This window comes from Antechinus flavipes, chromosome 2, assembly GCF_016432865.1.
Source record: "Antechinus flavipes isolate AdamAnt ecotype Samford, QLD, Australia chromosome 2, AdamAnt_v2, whole genome shotgun sequence".
Classification (NCBI taxonomy): domain Eukaryota; kingdom Metazoa; phylum Chordata; class Mammalia; order Dasyuromorphia; family Dasyuridae; genus Antechinus; species Antechinus flavipes.
The window spans coordinates 252,929,767-252,940,895 of NC_067399.1; positions in this window are offsets into that span (position 1 = coordinate 252,929,767).

Below are 11,129 nucleotides of genomic sequence, written 5' to 3' on the forward strand. Positions count from 1 at the left end.
AGACTTTGTTCTTAATACTCTTATTCAACATTTCCAATGATTCATATTTCATTAGGATGAATGCACCTCCCTCATAGATACATTCTAGCCATTCAGTTTCAGTAGACAGTTTTTGTGAGTTCCTGTAAATGAAAAAACAGTTAACACTTGGTGGCCAAATTTCTGGTGATGAGTTTTTCATTTTAAGCAAGGCTGATTTTTGGAAGAGGGTCATCCAGTCTATCACTAGGCCTATATTTAAAGTTTTTCCAGTTTGGTAGGGCATACCAGAGCTTGAGTTCTCCCACATAATCTTTATTAATATCACAGTCACCCCATCACTTGAAGTTCTTAAAACACTTAGATCCTTCTATGCCTCCATCTGATAAGTCTGAGGGCTTTTTCCATGGGTTTGCATCCCATCTATGACTTCTCATCCTATGTGCTTCTTGTCCATGATCTTTAATCCATCCTCCAAGTAGGATCTGATCTGTCATTCTTAGTTCTTATCCACCTTTTCTTCTGTTAATATATTTCCTTATACTTCCCAGGCAATTAGGTGATATAGAAGATTGAGAACTAAATATGAAGTGAGATACTTATTAGTTGTGACTTTATTTATTTAATACTTTATCTCCCCCCAATTACCTGTAAAAATACTTTTAAATATTTTGTTTCCTAGTCTTTTGAATTTCAAATTCTGTCTTACCCTTTCTTCTCTTTTCCCTTATTGAGAAAGCAAGCAATTTAATATAGGTTATACATAATCAGCATACATAATATAAAACACATTATATATTAGTCATGTTGTGAAAGAAAACAAACACTATTATCCCCCTAAAGAAAGTTTAAAAAACCAAACCAACATCCCAGTATTCTTTCATCTGCATGCAAACTCTATCAGTTCTTTCTTTGGAGATGGAGATCATTTTTCATTATAAGTCTTTAGGAATTATCTTGAATCATTGTATTGCTGAGAATAGCTAAGTATTTTTGCAGCTGATGATCATACAATATTGCTGTTATTGTGTATACTGTTCTCCTGATTTTGTTTACTTCACTTTGCATCAGGTCATATAAATTTTTTTCCCACATTTTTCTGAGAGCATCCTGCTAATAATTTAAAGAATAAATGTAAATAGTATTTTACTTTTCTAACCACATGTAAAGGTAGTTTTCAACATTTATTTTTAATAAGATTTTGAGTTCCAAATTTTTCTTCCTCTTCAAGATGGCAAACAATCTGATATAGATATCATATTAAACATATTTCCACATTAGTCATGTTATGAAAGAAGAAACAGAACAAAAGGGAAAAAATACACAAAAAAACCATATAAAAGTGAAAGTAGTATTCTTTGATCTGTATTCAGATTCTATTTGTTTTTTCTCTGGATGTGATAGCATTTTCCACCATGAATCTTTTGGAATTATAATTGGATCATTATATTTCTGAGAAGCTGCTCATAATTTTTTATATTACAATAGTATTTGTAATACTTCACCATCTTATAATATAACTTGGTTAGCTATTCCCCAATTGATGGGCATCTCTTCAATTTCCAAATCTTTGCCACCTTTGAAAGAATTGCTATTAATATTTTTGTACATATAGGTCCTTTCTTCCTCCCTCCTGCCTTTTTAAAAAAATCTATTTGGAATATACACCTAGTATGGTATTGTTGGGTCAAAGGGCATTCATGGTTTTATAGCCCTTTGGGCATAGTTATGATTGCTCTATAGAATTGTTGAATCAGTTCACAACTCTACCAGCAATGTATTAGTATCTCAGTTTCCCCACATTCCTTCCAAATTTTGTTTTTTTTTTATATGACTAGAGATAGGTTTGATGACAATTTATTAATTGGAGAATGGCTCATATTATTTTTATAAATTTGACTCAGTTTTTGATATATCTGAGAAATATGGCCTTTATCAAAGATAGTTGCTACACATTTTTCATACTTACGTTCACTAACTGTAATTCCTTCTATCCTATTTTTCCTCTTGTTTATTATACTCTCTCTTCTTTCACTCTGCTCATCCTCAAAAGTGTTTATTTTTGAATACCACTTTTCCCAATCTGTCCTCTCTTCTATCAGCTATTCCTCTTCTCTTGTTTGCTTACCCTCCCACTTTACTGTAGGGTAATATAGATTTCTATACCCGACTGAATGTACATGTGATTTCTGTTTTGAGCCAGTTCTGAAGGAAGTAAGGTTCATCTTCCCTTCAACTGTAAAAGTTTTTTTATGCCTCTTTTATGTGGCATAATTTACCCCATTCTATATATTCCTTCCCATTTCTTCTAATATATTTCTTCTTTTTTCACCACTTAATTTTATTTTATTTTTTAAGATTATCATCCCATCATATTCAACTCACATTATATTCTCTATGCTTACTCCTTCTAACTGCCTGAATAACTAGAAAGTTCTTAGGAGTTACAACTATCATCTTAGGAGATTCAAGTTTCATTTTCTCATGTAAGAATGTAAACAGTTTAACCTTATTGAATTTCTTATGATTTTTCTTTCTTTGCCTTTTTTTTTTTTTTGCTTCTCTAGAGTCTTCTATTTGAAAGTCAGTTCTGTTCAACTCCAGTCTTTCAATCATAAATGCTTGAAAGTTCTCCCTTTCACTGAATGCCCATTTCCCCCTTGAAAGGTTATACTCAATTTTTCTGGGTAGGTGATTATTTTATTGTAATCCTAACTCCTTTACCCTCTGGAATATCATAGTCTAAGTCCTCTGATCCTTTAATGTAGAAACTGATAAATCTTGTGTTATTTTGATCATGGCTGTATGATATTTGAATTTTTTCTGGCTGCTTGAAGTATTTTCTCTTTGACATGGGAGTTGTAGAATTTGACTATAACACACCTGGGAATTTTCATTTTGGAATCTCTTTCAGGAGACTATCATTGGATTATTGTTCAATTTCCATTTTTCTTTCTGGTTCTAGAATAACAGGACAGCTTTCCTTGTTAATTTCTTGAAAGATGATGCTTAGGTTCTTTTTTTGATCATGACTTTCAGGTAGTCCAATAATTCTTAAATTAGTTTTCCTTGATTTATTTTTCAGATTAATTGTTTTTTAAATGAGATATTTCACATTTTCTTCCATGTTTTCATCCTTTTGATTTTGTTTCTTGATATCTCATGGAATTATTGGCTTCCACTTACCCAATTTCCATTTTTAAAGACTTATTTTCTTCATTGTGCTTTTCTACTTCTTTTTTTTTTTTGACTAATTTTGTTTTTAAGACATTCTTCTCTGCATTTGATTTTTTTATCATCTTCTTTTATCATCTGGCCTATTCTACTTTTTAAGATGTTATTTTCTTCAGTATTTTTTGTGCAGTCTTTACCAAGTTGTTGACTCTTTTTTTTCATGATTTTCTTGTATCACTGTCATTCCCCCCCCCCCCAATTTTTCCTTTATCCTTTTTATTTATTTTTAAAATTATTTTTGAACTCTTCATGGATCTGAGAACAATTCACATTTTTTCTTTGAGGCTTTGGATGCAGCAGTTTTAATTTTGTTTTCTTCTGAGTTTATGTTTTGATCTTCTCTATTATCATAGTAACTTTCTGTTCCTGGGTTAAAGAGAGAACTGTTCCAAACTTCAGGGTTCTGGTGCAGGTTTTTCATTTTCAGGAATAGTATTTTTTTGGGGGGGTTGTCTGTAAGCTTTCAGTTCTTTTAAGATGTTATGATATAAGTAGAAATATATTTACTATTATTCTGGCCTGTGTTTTGGACTGTAAAGTGACAGCTTGAAACTAAGACTGGGGTTCCTACTGTGGTGTACTAATGCTCCTCTTCACTTCAGCCTGAGACTGATACCCAGATCTAAGTATGCAATCCAGATCCTACATCCAGTGCCAGCAAAGGGACCCCTGGAATCTTCTAATCAACTGTCTGACCTTACCATCTGTGGGCCTCTGAGAGCTCTAGAAGCAGCTGCTGCTTGCAACTGAGTCAGTCACTCTCAAAGTCTGCTGTGGATTTTCTGTGTTGTGACTGGAGAATCCTGCACTAGACTGTGGTCTCCCACTCTCATTTTGTCTTTGAGGCCGATGAAACAGACTTTTCCTGTATACCTTCTAAGTTATCTTTGGGCTGGAAAATTGTTTCACCCCATCCTTTTCATTTGGTTCCAGAATTTGTTTTGAAGCATTATTTAAACGTGTTGGGAGGGGAATTTGAAAGAATTCATGTAAGCCCCTGCCTTTTCTCTAGTCTCTTGGCTCTGCCCTCCTCCCTCAACCCCGTTGTTTCTTTGAACAAATCATTTAACCTCTCAACTTCAGTTTCCTCATTGTAAAATGGGAATAATAATAGCACTTAGTGGTAGGGCTATTATAAATATCAAATAGCATACTCAGGTAAACCACTTGGAAAACTTTAAAATGATTAAAATGATAAATAGGAATAGGGACTAGAACTATAATTTCATTGGTATTGGGAACTCTCAGATTAGGAAATTCCCTCCTCCAGTATAGGTTGTCACCTTCTTTGGAATTTAAAGCATAAGAGATGTTATGGGGCACTGAAGTTTAGTGACTTGCCCAATGTATTATTACCTAGCATATGTCAGGAATAGGGGTTGTCTGTAACTGTGATAGAATTAATTTCCAGCTATTATCATTATTTTTCTTTTGTATGCTACTTCTTTCATTCAAGTTAGTAATGTACTACATACAGCCTGTTTACACTTAATCTGTGTTCTTCTGTTATCCATTAGGATACTCACAATCCTGATTCTTCTGAAAATATGGTACACCATAATTTGTATTCATATACACTCACCAGGAGAATACTGCTGTTAAAAAGATAATAAAAATGGTAACTGACATTTGAATGGACTTAAAAAAAAGAAATATGGAATAGCTTGAGATCTTTAAAGTAGAACACGATTTCTTGAATGTGGTCTAGCCTGCTCTCTTCCTTCTTAATTCTGGACCCCTTTCCAGAGCTTTCAGTATATGTGCATTAATGGAATAACTGAATAGCCCATCCAATTACATACCATAATCTAGACATTATCACATCTTTGTTCACTTAGCTATTTATGGGTGGATAAAGAGGTTAGTCTTCATAGAGTAGCTATAGCTCTTCTTTAAGAGGTTTTGTAGAATCCAGGCCTTGATGTAATCAAGTGGTATTTGCAAACAAAAGCATCTGGACAACTTCACCATCAATTGGGAATCTTTCTTCTGCTTGGGTTTTGCATAGATAATATCTCCTATGACCAGGGTGAGCATGTATTTTTTTCCTTGGTATTGCTAATGAGAGATCATTTAAACAGACTTATCTCTATGGTTAAACCTACCAAGGATATTATATTTTTAACATATTCATGGAGAGATCCTTTATTGGAGGAGAGCCTTTATGACTGAGTTTTATTCCATTGAGTAGAATGTTTAAAAAAAATAACCAAATAGTGTAGTATCTTTTATTTACTATACCTCTCTTTTAGTTGTGTAGCTTTGAAGATATTGTCTTCTGTAGATAACTGTCAACTCAGAAGCATTCTTTAGCACTTATTATATGCCAGGCTCTGTCATAATCTGGAATACAAATACAAGGAGAAAGAAAGACAGTTCCATGTTCTCAAGAAACTTATATTCGAATGTGAAAAGACAACATTTAAAAAGAATCTAAAAGAGAAGAGAAGAAGATAGGGGAAGGTATGTTTTGAGGTGAGATGGTAGAGAAAATCCTATAGAGATGAGTTAATAGTGTAGCCTGAAGAAGAATGAAGATTGGCTTGAGCCTCCTATCTTTAAAATGGAGTCTTATTGCAAAAGCCACCTGCAAAAGCCTCTCTGTTCTCTCCTGCAAGGCTTAAAACCATGACATTTAAATAGAGCTTCTAATAAGAATCTCTCTCCATTGTTTCTTAAGCTGTAATTGGTTTGTGGGAAGGGTGCCAAGAGTCAGTATGTACTCAATTTGGCTTCGGGGCACATACCTGCCTCTGAGGGATGCTTTAATTTTTTATTCTTCCCATGATCCCAAGTCAAGGTTCAGCCCAGGCATCTGCATATGGATATAGCCTTAGAATTTCCAAGGATCTATGCCCAAATACACCTTCCAACTCCAACTTCCAATTTCCAATAAATAGGACTTATTGAGTTCTTATATTGAGTTCTCTTTCACCTTCTGACAACACTGCTTTCTCTGTCAATTCAACCTCATAGGCTTCAGCATTAACTCTCTATCCATTTTCCTCACATCTGATGCTACACTGGGAACCTTGTATTTTAACAAAATGTATAAACAAAAAACTTTAAAAACTCTAAAATATAATACTTGAAAACTTTAAGAGAACATAATATGTGAATAATTAGAGTAATTATACTCTTAACTACACTCTTTAATCATTTATTATTTAAAAAACAGGAAGAGAATTCATTTTCAAATTAATAATGTAGAAACAACATACCCTCTTAAATTCAATGAGGGTTTTTTGTCTACTTAATGTTTTCTTTCGTGTAGTCAGTAAGTATACTATTCTTTTGAATCTGTTTTCTTCACTCAATATCACTTCCTGTTTTCCCATATTTCTTTGAATATTTTATATAAATTATTCCTTGTGATGAAACAATATTTCATGACATTCATAAGCCATGATTTTATTCAGATATTCTCCAACTGTTAGACACATAACTTGCTTTGAGCTTTTTTGCTACTGTAGCTAGGGTTGCTATTAATATTTTTTGCATAAACAGCTCTTTTATTCCTGTTAATAACCTCTTCAGTGTATAACCCTAATAGTGGGATTGCTGGATTAAAGGATATGAGCATTTTTGTAACTTTGATTGTATAATTTTGTATGGTTTTAAATCAACAAGTCTTAACCTGGGACTCATGGATAAATTTCAGAGGGTCTGACTTTGGATGAAAAAATTATGTCTTTATATCAATAAAATTGGTTTCCTTAGTAATTCTGTTTGGTTTTATGCATTTAAATAAATTATGAGAAGAGATCCATAAACTATGAAAATCTGCTAAAAAGATCTAAGACACAAAAGTTGTGTTCTTTCTACTTTAAAAGGTCAAACCAACTCACAGCTCGAATAGCAGTAAATTAGCATAAGTATTCTTCTTTTGACCAACTATATCAAAAACATCCAGGTACCTATTTTTTAGATGAACCTGCTCCATTGATTAGTAGTCTCAGGGAAGCTGACTATTTAATGTACAGTAAATAATCAACTACTGTGGACAATTGTGAGCTCTCTTTGGTTTAGGGGGCTTAGTTGTTTACCTTCTAAAAATGATCACTCTTAAACAGCTACTTAAGTGATGCTCTGATACTTTTTCCTGTCATTGAGATGACCCTGAATTCTTGAAGGCTATGCCATTTGAAGAATCTCCTAACCATGAAAAGTTCTAAGTATGGGCCTGGGAATGTACTATATATTTCTGCCATCTGAGAACCCCTTATCTAATTCTGTAGTTGTTCATTATCATGCCAAGGTGAATTCTATGATCACAAGAACTCTTAGACCATTTACTCAGTTGAACATCTGTTTCAGGGGCATATTTAGATTGATGCAATCACAGATCCTTAAACTATTGGAGTACTCTCACACATACATAGATCATTCTAATAAAAGGCATAAAGATTGTTGCTGATGTTTTCCCCTTTTTGGAGGTGAGTTGGTAATGATGTTATCTATGATCTTAATTTAAAGAAATGTTCATTTCTTTAAAGTATATTGAAAACAGATCTCTAAGTAACTTTAAAATTGTGTCATCTTCAACATATGGATTTTCTCTGCAAATATATGGCCAGATTCAGCCACTCTTTCTCATTTTATATTCTTGATTTCCTTTTTTATTGCAGCTAATGGCAAGGTAGATAGAATGCCAGGGCTGAAATCAAGAAGATCTCAGTTCAAATGCAGCTTCTGACACTTACTAGCTTCGTGACCCAGGCAAGTCACTTTATTCTGTTTGCCTCAGTTCTTCATCCATAAAATGAGCTGAAGAAGGAAAAAGCAAATTACTCCAGTGTCTTTGTGAAGAAAACCCCAAATAGGATCATGAAGAGTCATACACAACTAAACAACAAACAACAATAACAATCATTTATACTGCTATCTATCTAGATGGGTCAGTGGATAGTGTTGGACTTGGAGTCCAGAATACCTGAATTCAATTCTACTTCAGACAGTTGACAATTAAGGAACCCTAGGCAAATTATATAACCTTTATCTGCTTCAGTTTTCCTTATCTGTAATATAGGAATAATAATGGTACCTATCATCCCAGGACTTATGGTGAAAAAAAATGAGATTATTTGTAAAGGTTTTGTTTTCGTTTTCTTTTTCTTTTTCTTTTCTTCTTCTTCTTCTTCTTCTTCTTCTTCTTCTTCTTCTTCTTCTTCTTCTTCTTCTTCTTCTTCTTCTTTTTCTTCTTCTTCTTCTTCTTCTTCTTCTTCTTCTACAAATTGTAAAGTATTATATAAATGATAATTAAATGCTACTTATTTTTATTATTGTCTCATATATTACGTACTATATAATTGGTTCTATGATAAGAAGGGGAATGAGGCTGATGATTTTGTGAACTGTCTCACTTAAATCCAATGCATGTTTGAGTCAAGAAATCACCGCATGAAGTCACTGATCTTTTTCAAAAATGGAAGGACCATCACCACCACCACCATCACCAACAACAGGAGAAGAGAAGAGGAAATGAAAGGAATCAACATTTATAAGGTATCTGCTATTCCCCAGTCCTGTGATAAGTGCTCTTTACAAAAATCTTACTTGATCCTTATAACAATCCTGCATGGTAAATGTTGTTATTATCCTTATTTTATAGTTGAGAAAATTGAATGTCACAGGGCTACTAAGTATCTAAGACTAAATCTGAATTTGCATCTTCCTGACTCTAAGCCCCAGTGCTTTGCGCACCCTGGTACCACTCAGCTAAGTATTTCTATGTAGGCAGAACTGTTATCTTCCTTGTGTATTTGTTGTCTTCCTTCTAATTCCATTTACAAATTTTCTCTGTATGACTAAGTTTAGTTCACCTCAAGCTTTTTGCAGCCCTTTCCCCCTCTCATTTATTTGATTAAACTGTTTTGTGAGGGAATACTACTTGTAATTATTCATTGTTATCTTTGTCTCTGATGTTTTGCAAATGAGTTTGTATTCTTAGATGTTGTTGCCCTTAGGTGCCCAGTTTCTCTTTTTGGCAAGGAGATAAAAGCTGGGTACTGTGCTCTTCAGATCTCCTCATTTTAATGATTGTTTTAACTGAGTGTGGTGATTATTAAGGTCTTTAAGAAATGGTGATAATCACAGTCAATGTCTTTACTTTTATTTGATTCCCACTTTTAAAGTATTAACAGATAACTGAAACAGGTTGATTTGGATCTCTTATAATTGCATGTATTCTTAAGAAACTTTAAAGTAAAAAGAATCTTTATATTTTCAAATTTGGGGTTTTCTTTCCTTTTTCTAGACTGACAGTATAGCAGAGAAGGATCCTGGAAAGGCTGCAGCAGAAAATATAGGAGAATATTTCCCTCACAAGTCATCTTTCTATAAATATAATGAAAAGTGAAAATAATAATTGGCATTTTGACAATAGAGTTTTAAATTTTGCTAAGTACTTTTATATGCATCATCTCATCTGATTCTCAGACCTTTAGAGGTAGGTGATAAAAGCATTATTACACTAATTTTACAAATGAAAAGAGTTGAGGTTAATCAAGATAAGGAATTCATCTAGCTAGTAAATTGGAAAGACAGAATTTGAACTTACATCCTTCACCCTATCTACTGGATTATGCTGCCAAAAAGCTATAAAGGATCATGGAATCCTCTCAGGGAAAACACAAAGTAGATACTTTTTTTTTGCAAACTTGTAGAAAGTGGGTAGAAACCAATGGTAAACCATTCATGATCTAGGCATAAAGAATGAGATTATAAATAAGTTAGAAGAACATAGGATAGTTTACCTCTCAGACCTGTGGAGGAGGAAGGAATTTGCGACCAAAGAAGAACCAGAGGTCATTATTGATTAAAAAACAGAAAATTTCAATTATATTATGTTAAAAAAACTTTTGTACGAATAAAACTAATGTGGACAAGATTAGAAGGGAAGCAATCAACTGAGAAAACATTTCTACAGCTAAAGGTTCTGATAAAGGCCTCATATCCAAATATATAGAGAATTGACTCTAATTTATAAGAAATCAAGCCATTCTCTAATTGATAAATGGTCAAAGGATATAAATAGACAATTTTCAGATGAAGAAATTGAAACTATTTCTAGTCATATGAAAAGGTGCTCCACATCACTATTGATCAGAGAAATGTAAATTAAGATAACTCTGAGATACCACTACACACCTGTCAAATTGTCTAGGATGGCAGAAAAAGATAATGATGAATGTTGGAGGGGATGTGGGAAAACTGGGATACTGATACATTGTTGGTGGAGTTGTGAATTGATCCAATCATTCTGGAGAGCAATTTGGAACTATGCTCAAAAAGCTATCAAATTGTGCATGCCCTTTAATCCAGCAGTGTTTCTACTGGGCTTGTATCCCAAAGAGATCTTAAAGGAGAGAAAGGGACCCACATGTGCAAAAATATTTGAGGCAGCCCTTCTCGTAATGGTTAGAAACTGAAAACTGAATGGATGTCCACCAGTTGGAGAATGGTTGAATAAGTTGTGGTATATATAATGTTATGGAATATTATTGTTCTATAAGAAATGGCCAACAGGATGAATAGAGAGATGCTTGGAGAGACTTACATGAACTGATGCTGAGTGAAATGAGCAGAACCAGGAGATCATTATATACTTCAACAACAATACATGATGATCAATCCTGATGGATGTGGCTCTCTTCAACAATGAAAGAATCCGAATCGGTTCCAATTGATCTGTAATGAACAGAAGCAGCTATACCAGGGAAAGAACAGGTGATATGGACCACAACATTTTGTTGTGTTTGCTTGCATTTTGTTTTTCCTTCTTAGGTTATTTTTACCTTCTTTCTAAATCCGTTCTTTCTTGTACAACAAGATAACTGTATAAATATGTATATATGTATTATATTTAACATATACTTTAACATATTTAACATGTATAGGACTACCTGCCACTAGGG